This window comes from Cryptomeria japonica, chromosome 4, assembly GCF_030272615.1.
Source record: "Cryptomeria japonica chromosome 4, Sugi_1.0, whole genome shotgun sequence".
NCBI classification, from domain to species: Eukaryota; Viridiplantae; Streptophyta; class Pinopsida; order Cupressales; family Cupressaceae; genus Cryptomeria; species Cryptomeria japonica.
This window is the reverse complement of record NC_081408.1, coordinates 579,604,352-579,615,186: the sequence shown is the minus strand read 5'-3', so window position 1 is coordinate 579,615,186 and position 10,835 is coordinate 579,604,352.

The following is a 10,835-nucleotide window of genomic DNA, read 5'->3' as shown; positions in this document are numbered from 1 at the left end:
TAAATAGATTTTTTTTTAAATAGTTAGTTGCAACTGTTAATAGAACTATCACTGTCATATTTTTCACTATTATGAAAAAAAACACGTGTAGAGGAAAATAGTCTATTCTAGATATTGTTAATTAAAATCAAAAGAAAACTATATGTATTGAAAGGAAATAAAATTTAATCTATTCTATTTTATTGAGAATAACCTGTTGTAAGTTAATGGAAAATGCAGATTTTAAGTATATATATTATATAAATTAATATCTATGTTCTAGTTCTAAACTAAGCTGTTGTATTCATTTAAAAAAAATAAAAGAACATGTAGTTGTTTTAAAAAAAAAAAAAATAGATCATTAAGCCTATGCATATATTTTGTATTATCTATTTAATCTGATTAAATAGATTAGCATTTAAATCAGATTAAACACGTGGGCATAAGAATATGAATTTAAAAATACATGCATATATATATATATATACATTTATATAAATATATATATGTAAACCTATATAAAATATACATATGTATATTTTAAAAATGTTTCCAGAAATTTATATATATGCCTTATTGCTAAATACATACATACACACACACACACACACACACAGATATATATATATATATATATATATATATATATATATATACATGCATACATATACATACATACATACATATATACATACATACATATATACATACATACATACATACATACATATATATGTATATATATGTATATATGTATACACATGTATATATATATATATATATATATATATATATATATATATATATATATTACTTTGCATATTCTTTATTATAAAAAAATATATAAATAAAAACTGAGAAATCGATGGTGGGAGGGCCATGAAACCCTTACCCACCATCGGGGAAGGGGCCTCCGTTCCGCTGTAGGCGCCACAGTGGGCGAGCCACCGCTTGTTGTGGGTCATCCGCAAAGAGCGAGATGAGACCAGCCACTATGGGCGACCCCCAATGCCGGTGACCGCCACTGTCGTAAGCCACAGTGGACGACGGCCGCTTCCTGTGGGGTGCCACAGGGGCCGCCTAGTGTAAACCTCTATGGCCTCCATACAATAAACACTTCGTCCCTCGTTGGCCCTTTTCCATGCTCGGCCTCCTCCGCCATGGCCACCACACCTGCACACACACACACACACATACACACATTACAAAAAAAAAAAAAGATATGTTAAGGCAAGAAGCTCTAACCCAATTTTGGGTTAGGGTTAGATATGGATAAAAACAAACAATGTTTAGTTATAGAATAAAACAAACCCTAGTTAGGGTTGTAAAAAAGATAATATTATTAAAATAAATAATAAAGAGAGGGAAATCCATTTCAAATTTTGGAGAATCCCATTTAGTAATGGTTAGGAAGTCATTTCTATTATTGATAAAGGGGTAATTTTGCTTTATATGTAATCTTTTATTTTGGGCAATTAAATATAAGTTTATATATATATATGCTAAATAACATATATAAATATGTAGATGTTTTTAAGTTAGATTTCTTTTTATAAATTTTAGTATTGAGAACTATTAAAAGTAAAATGTTTAGACCACAGGGTAAATATTGGTCGAAGATTAAATAATTGGTATTGATTCAAGAAATTATATTAATGTCAATTTAGTAGAATTTGGGCCATTTAAATATTATAAAATGTAACTAAAATTGAAGGGACATTTGAGCGAATTTATTTAATATCAAAAAGGATATTGTTCTTATAAAATCAATTTATTTTGTTTGATAAGAGGAGTTATCATAATGGTTATATAAGTGAAAAATCTAATTCTATCGCGTAGGAGTTAAATCGAAACCGAAGACTTCTATTTAAATTTTAATTCATCGCTCACTTTTGAAACCCATTTTAAATATCAATTAAGAATTTCGTTTGGAACAACTTGTTAAGTTGTCACGTCTTATCATTGTAGGTTGCAAGTAATTAAGTGCAATAAAAATAAAATAAATAAATAAATAAATAAAAGTTTTGTTTCGTTCTTGCCCAAAAGTTTGGGCATGACATTTTGGTATCAGAGAAAGGTTTCCAACACTAGGAACCTTTCTCCATTACATTTCACTTTTAATATTATTTTCTTTAACAATTGTTAATTATTTGTTTATTTACTTTATTTTATTTTATTGATGATTAAGGATGCCGCCAATTACATGACAAGCTCGTAATCGCGGTAGGAGTCCTAGAGGTGCTCGCATGGCACGCGAGGAAGTTGTACAGGATGAGCCAGATCCAAAACAGGATCAGGAAGCTCCTCCCGAACAACTGATTGACCCCAATCGAGACATTTTGGTTGCACTTTAGAACCTAATAGGAATAGTTAAGGATAGACTCCCAGCAGTAGATCGTCAGGCAGAGCACCAGAATTCTGAGAGTCATAGATCTACAGCTAGGGAGCAGAGTAGGAGTCCACCTCCTAACCATATAGAGGCCCAGGCTGAGCATGAGCCTGAGTCGGTCCATCTACCTGAGGCACCTCCAGTAGTGGCACCAATTATTTTTGAGAGAGCACCCCGTGATCTCAAGGATCAGATCAAGGAGATTTTACGTCTTTAGCCACCATCATTTGTAGGATCTACCGATGGGGTAGAGTCTGAGGCTTGGCTTTTGAGTCTAGAGAGGTGCTTTGGATTGTGTCCCTAGGAGAGAAATTTGAAGGCTCAGATTTCCATTCACCTTCTAAGAGGGACGACTTCCACACGGTGGAGGCAAGAGGAGTACAAGGATTGACAAGTTTCATGACCTTTAGCAAAAGGGTCTCTCAGTGTCCTAGTATGAGAGCAAGTTATTTGAGCTCTTGCCCTATGCTGACTACTTCAAGGATGAGAAGCTACTTGTCAACTGGTTTATCAAAGGATTGACTGTCGGTTAGCAAGACCAGTTAGGATAGCAGCTCCAGGAACCTTCGGGTTCTCATGGAGAAGGCCTTGATATCAGAGGAGATTCAGGGTAGACTGCAGGACATGCGGGATCGACATCAAAATTGAAACCCTATACCACAGTCATTTGGGTTTCAAAAACCCCATTGGAAGGGTAACCACAGGAATTCATTGGGGTCCTTTAAACCCCCTCCTTCACAGTAGCCACAACAGAATCAGAGGCAAAGGCCTCCACAGAGTCAGCAGGGCTTTAAGCCCAAGCAGTGGCATTCACAGGGTCCTAAACACAACTAGCAATCATAGGTTTCATACACACCTCTGGCACAAACTCAACAATCCTCTAGGGGTGGTTTCAGTGGTTTGAGTAGGACAAGAGGACAGGTATACTCTAGGCCAAAGGGTGTTCAGTTTCATATACGTGGTGCTTGTTTCACTTATGGGGCCATGGGGCACATGGTGAGAGAGTGTCCATAGGGTCAGATGGTAGGCAGTCAGTGAATGGAAGGTTCAAAGCCTACAGTTGGGGACATGGGAAAGTCCCACAGAGTCTTTGTAGTGGTTGACAACTATCAGGCAAAGCATCAAGCCATAGTCATAGAGGCCGCAGGTATGATCAGAGGTAGAAGTGTTTCTATTTTGTTTGAATCAAGAGCTACAACTTCTTTTATATCTCCATTGGTTGTGGAGCATTGCATGCTAGTGGCAACTAGGCAAGGTGTTAGTTGGGAAGTGGAGTTGGCTTTAGGAGATAGAGTGTCTGTTGAGTCAATGGTTAGGGGCTGTCAGCTTTAGATTGGGAGTATAACCACCTTAGTAGACCTTCAAGTCACACCTCTAGGATCTTATGGCATTGTTCTTGGCATGTATTGGCTATATGCCCACAGAGACAAGATGAATTTTTTCTAGAAAAAGATCGAGTGTGTGGACGATCAGGGTACCTCAATAGTAATTTCAGGGATTTAGAGGCCCGTATCACTTCGTATGATTTCCGCTATGCAGCTTAAGTAGAGAATTTGGAAGGGATGCCAATTATTTGCCATCACCATTAGTGATAGAGAGGAAGAGAATGAGAAGGAGCCTTCCCTATCTGATCATCCTATCCTTGAGGAATTTTAAGACGTATTTCCTTCTGAGCTACCTGGTATGCCACCTAGAAGAGAGATTGATTTTCACATAGATCTTGTACCAAGAGTTGAGCCAGTTTTGAGAGCACCATATAGGATGACCACTAATGAGCTTAATGACCTCAAGATGCATCTTGAGGAAATCTTAGAGAAGGGTCACATTCATCCTAGCATCTCCCCTTAGGGTGCACCAGTCATCTTTGTGAAGAAGAAAGATGGGTCCCTTCAGTTATGTATGGATTACAAACAGTTGAACAAAGTGACCATCAAGAATTGATATCCCTTTCCTAGGAACGATGACTTATTTGATCAGCTTCAGGGTGCCAAAGTATTTTCTAAGATAGATCTGAAGTCAGGGTACCATCAGTTGAGGATTGTAGAAAGCGATATCCACAAGACCACTTTTCGTACCAGGTATGGCCACTATGAGTTCACTGTGGTCCCATTCAGTCTTATGAATTCTCCAACTGTATTCATGAGTCTCATGAATGGGGTATTCCGCACTTTCCTTGACCAATTTTTTATTGTTTTCCTCGATGACATATTGATATATTCTGAGAATGAGAAGGAGCACGAGGAGCACTTGAGATAGGTGTTGCAGTGCTTGAGAGAAAATCAGTTGTATGGTAGTCTGTCGAAGTGTGCATTCATTAGAGTAGAGGTCATATATCTCGGTCATGTTATATCTGGAGATGGGATCTCAATTGACCCATCAAAGATCAGATCTATAATGGATTGGCCAGTGCCAACTAGTGTGACAAAAGTTGGGAGTTTCATGGGTCTAGCAGGGTACTATAGATGCATCTTTGAGGGGTTCTCTATGGCTGCACATCCTATTACATTGCTTCAGTGAAAGGGAAAGAAATTTGAGTGGACAGAAAGGTGTGAGAGGGCCTTTCAGGATCTCAAAAGGGCACTCACTAGTGCACCTATTCTTGTTGTGCCAAACCCCTCGGTTGATTTCATGGTATGCACAGATGCTTTCTTGGATAGATTAGGAGCAGTTCTTATGCAGGAGGGTCAAGTTATAACATATGAGTCTAGGAAACTTAAGATTCACGAGCTTAACTACCTTACTCATGACCTTGAGCTTGCAGTAGTGGTGCACGTACTTGTGAGGTGGAGACATTTTCTTTTGGTTCATCATTTTGAGCTTCATTCAGATCATTAGAGCTTGCAGTATATTTTCACTTAGCCTAATCTTAATGCCCGTCAGAGAAGATGGATGGATTTTTTATGTGAGTATGATTTTGATGTTCACTACATCAAGGGGAAGGAGAATGTATTTGCAAATGCCTTGAGTAGAAGACGTCATGAGATATGCTCCATGACTATGGACACATATTTGAGAGGTCGTATATTGCAGCAACTGCTAGAGGATGAGTGGTATTTAGAGGTATGTTAATGTAGCGTCCTAAAATTGTGACACTTGCAATTTCGACTACATTTGGGTCTTCACGATGGCGACGCAACACGCAACCTAAATGGAGACCCCAAAACCTGATTACGACACCAAAAACTGCATTTTCTTGCACCCTGGCCTGAACCTCCTTTGCACCCTGTTGTCCTGGGAGGTGGGACCAGAGCGCCCAGCGCCCTGGTCCCCCAGGACCATGGCGCCCAGTGCCCTGGTCCCTGGCCCTATTTTGGGCCCGGTCTCCTATAGGGCTTCGGGTCCTTTTGTTTGCAAATTGGAAATTATCATTTCCTGGTTGGCCTAAGGTCGGGAAAATCAGTCTATCAACCCTAATTGGCAAGTATATAAACTACTTTTCCTCTCCCATTTTGGGGGTCGAAAAGGAAGAAGGACATATGTGTACAAGCGTGGAAACTATACTCAAGCATTCAAGCATTCAAGCATTCCTTCAAGTAATTGATCATTTCAAGTCTCCATTCAAGGCTAAGTGTTGCATTCAAGACAAGGATTCAACAATTGAAGAGGAGATCACATACTACAACATACAAACATACAACATACAACAACATCTATACCTTCGCATATAAGGATACAAACATCCTTACAACAAGGTATTAGTACTTGTTTTACATTACATTTACAGCATTTCTCATTTCTTGGTTAATTCCAAAACCGGGGTTTGACCTAAGGGCAAACCCCTAATCCCTAACCCCCCAACTGTCTTCGCTTTTCTATGTGTAGGTTGCAGGTACGCGGCTGAAATTGAAGATCTGGAATCCTTGTGCAGAGACGAGCAGATCCCCCTTCGTTTTGCGGATTTTTCGGAGGACCGTGTGCACACCGGGCGCCATCGTCCCGTCAACTTTTGCTCAAATTTGTAGGACAGCACCGTCTTGACATTTTACTGCTAATTCCAAGTCCGCAGCTTCATCCTATATCCCTATCTCAGTTTATAAGCGAATCTTTCTCACTTTCTATGCATGCCTAGCTTGATTCTTCTATCAACATTCTTTACAAAAGAGGGTAGCCTTGCTTTCTTAACCCTTGAAACTCATTTAGCATCCAATCTTGCATTGTGTGGGATTGGATCTTGTGGGTTTCAACCCCTCTTTTGAATGTAAAGTCTCCCAAGTGAAAACCATCAACCCTAGTGACTCTCCCTTCTCTCTCCTCGGAGTTGGGGAGGGGAGAACGACTAGGGTTCGATTATTTTCTGCTTTACATTTTGGTGAACCCGATGTGAACCTCCTTTCTAATTATTCATAGTTAGATCTGAAAATTGGATTCCTTGGTTACATTTCCATGTTTGATCTTTTGCAAAATTTTAGAGGTTAATTGCATAAAAACCCTAAATTTTCTTTTTAAGTAATTAAACTTGTGAAATGTTTAATTGTTAATGCTTGTTTCAGATCTGCCCTTCTATTACAAATTATCAATTCATATTTGTGCTTTAATTTTGAAACTTAAGTGGTTAAGTGTCAAAACCCTAATTTTTGAAACCCTCTTGATTCAACCTTTGACTGATAATTTCACTAATCAAAACACTTCCAAATCGGCTGTAACTTTGGATTCCGCAATAAAATCACAATATCTTTCATCCCTGAAAATTTGGGAAAAATTTGCGAGGACCGTGTGCACTCCGAGCGCCATCTTCCCCGACATTTTTTCCGAAATTTCGGGAGCTAGATCTTACTGTATTTTTCTGCTAAAATCCAGAATTTTGGCTGATTTTATCAATTTTAACACCTTCAAAATTACAGTCAAAGTTGGTCTAGCGATTGCTTGGATTGAGGCTTCTAATCATTCAAAAATTGTTGAAATTGAAATTTGTGTCAAAATTGTGTTTCTTACAGTCCTAAATCTGAAAAGTGTGTTATCATTCATTCGAAATTTCAGTGATTCATTCAAATTTTTGCAATTTGTGACTTTTGAAATTAAGTGCTTAATTACAACAACTTTGATTTCCGCTTTCAAAATTGAATTTTGCGTGAAATTGAGTCAACTTTCAAATTTCAAAACTTGCATTGCTTTTGGTATTCCCTCTAAAATCATAAAATTCAAAATTTCAGTTTCCCTCTCTTTTTCAAAATTCAAATTTTGCATTTTTCGACAATCTTGGTAGGGTTCAATTTTGAGATTGCAACTTTAATTTGGCCTATCTACAGATCGTAAAATCACTCAATTTTTTCAGGTTAGCTGTACAATCATCATAACTTTCATCCCTGCAAATTTCGAAAAAAGTTGCGAGGACCGTGTGCACTCCGAGCACCACGGTCCCGGACATTTTTTCCGAAACTTCGGGAGATTGTCCTAATTGTATTTAACAGCTTAAATCTGGAAGATTGGCTGGTTTTACTGAAATTTGCTACCTCTAAAATTCAAAATCTTCTCTCTTTCTTTAGTGCATGAGTTTTACAACGATAAGCCCTACTTACACTATTCCCATTAGACGAAGCCTTAGAATTAAGTCTTTCCAAGGTTTAATTACTGAGGAGATGGAACCTAATTTGAATGGCCTTTTTAACGAGGACATGGGTAATTCCTCTAATCCTCTTAATGATGAAGAAGCTCTCCATGAGGTTTCTGTAGAACAACTTTCAAAATTGGATAACCAATTTGATGATTTTCGACAATGGATGTCTCAAGAATACCCTAATAGTCAAGCTCTTCCTTTAATTGAGGGTCTAAAACGTATGCTTCAAAGTGATAAGAATGGAATTGATATTTTGCATGGTATTGCACACATTGTGGATTCGAATGTGATGCCTATGAAGAGTTGTGCCGAAACTTTAGGTTATACACAACCTCCTACTCAAGTTAATCATTCTATTCCTTTGACAACTCCTATTGCTAGTATACCTACTTTTACATCAAACATAATGACTACTTCAACACAATACATTCCTCCTATGATCACTAGTCATGGGGGCAATCCCTCTTCTTCAATCAACCCTCTTCCTTCATTCAATCCAACTTCTTCATTCATTCCTTCAGTAAGTGTTCTTCCTATATCTCCACAAATGAACATGACACAAGGGGGCAATTCATTTAACCATTCCATTCCTCCTTGTAGTGTTCCTCCTGTCCAATCATCTCCTATGACTAACTATCATAGTGTCCCGCCACCTTACTCTTTACCTTCTTTCAATAACATAACACCTCCATCACAATCTAACACGTCTAATATGAATTCTTCGACTAAAGCAACCATTAATAATCTTGCACAAACTGTCTCTTCTTTACAGCAACAAATTGCCTCTATGAATCAATCTAAGTTTAGTGTTCCCACATTTGATATTGCGAGCCCACTTTCTCTTGACATTGTCCAAGCTATTCCCCCTAAACATGTTGAAATTCCGCATTTGGAGCTTTATAATGGTAAGGGTGATCCTCTAACACATGTTAAGACATTTCAAACAATATGTACCGATTTTGCTTATGACCAAAGGTTGCTTGCAAAACTGTTTACTAGAACATTAAGAGACAAAGCCCTACAATGGTATTGCTTGTTACCTTCCTATTCTATTACTTCTTTCGAACAACTTGCAAATGCTTTCATTCAACAATTTCAAAACAATATAAGTCCTAAAGTTACTTTGATTGATTTAATGCATTGCAAACAAGGTGTTAAAGAAAAAGTGACTGATTTCATTGGTAGATATAAGCATTTGTATGCTCAAATTTCTTTTCCAGTGCCTGACAATGATATTCAAAGAATCTTTATTTCCAATTTACAAAAAGACATTAGAGAAAAACTCCTGTTTTCTGAGTTTACTACTTTCCAACAGTTGTGCGCAACTCTTCACAATTATCAACTGAATGTAAGTCAAATGGAACAATCACATCCTATGGCTCCGAGTGATAAGGGTGATAGTAGTCAACAACCATTTTGGAAGTTTAAACCGAATAGAGAGTCCATTAAATTCAATGAAAACATCATCAACAACAATGTGAATGCAGCATCAGGTGTGTCTCCTATTTCTAAGTTTTTCAAGAAAGAAAGAAAGTTTACTCCTTTGAATGAATCATTGCATAGTATTATGAATAAGTTATTGGAACAAAATGTGCTTACTCTTCCTCCTATAAGACAAATTGATCCTACAAAGATTAATTCACCCTATTTTGATAACAAATCTTTTTGTCAATTTCATCATCAACCTGGGCATGATACTGAAAAATGTTTTGCTTTAAAGGGGAAAATTCAAGATTTGATTGATAATAATACTATCTCTGTTTCTGGTGTGAATGATAAAGGCAACAAATCTATAGCTCTTCCTAATCAAAATCTTCAGATTTTTACTGATCCATTGCCTTCTCATACCTCTAATGCGACTGATACTACTAATTCCTCTGTCTCACCTGATGATCTCGTGTCTATGACTCCGAATGTGATTAACTTTGTGGAGCAATAGAAAATCCCTAAAGAACTTTCCATCACCTTTGATTCTAGTGAAACTATCAGGGCACCTGATGGTCCTTTATATATAGTTGCAAAAGTCAAAAATACACCTTGCCATGGAGTGCTTATTGATCCTTCTTGTATGGTTAATGTCATTACTGAAGAGTTTCTTTTTACTTTGCAATTGAATCAAGTGATCTATGATGAAACAAATGTGGTTGTGAAACTATTTGATGCATTTTCTTCTCCTGCAATTGGTTCTATTACATTACCTATTGAGGTCCGTAACAAATCCCTTGATGTGGACTTTGCTATTATTCCATCATCCGAACAATTTCGTGTGAAGCTTGGCTATCCTTGGCTATCTTCCATGAAAGCTATTGCTTCTCCTATTCACAAGTGTTTGAAATTTCCCCATAATGGTGAAGTTGTTACTGTCAATCATAGTCTCTTTAAACCAGCTGAAAGAACTTCTAGCATTCCTATTGATTATTTTTGGCCTAAACAATTCCAATCTCTTCCTCCGTGAAGTGATCATCTTTTCAAATCTTATCAAAAGTGGAAAAAAGACATGATCCTATCTCTAAGTGAACCTAGAACACCCAAACTTGACATTCCTATCATTCTTGAGAAGGAAGTTCTTCCTTTGAAAGATAAAACTAATGTCTTTCCTCAAGAATATTTCCAACCCATCCCTATGGATGTGACTATGCCTATATCTAATAAACTTCCTAAAAGTAGACCTATACCTCCTCGTCATGATGGACTTGGTCTCCTTCCTAAACCAAATATTCCTCCCTTATATGGAGCAGTTCCTCCTCCTTCCTCTTATGGAGAGAAGAGATCTTCCTCTTCTCCTATTGTTCAACCTAAGAGACCACAGCCTAAACACCCAAGTGATAAGGATGAGAACATTCCTCCTCCTCAATCTTCTCCACTTCCTACTAAGACTAGACAAAATCATTTTGCACGTGAACGCCGACGAAA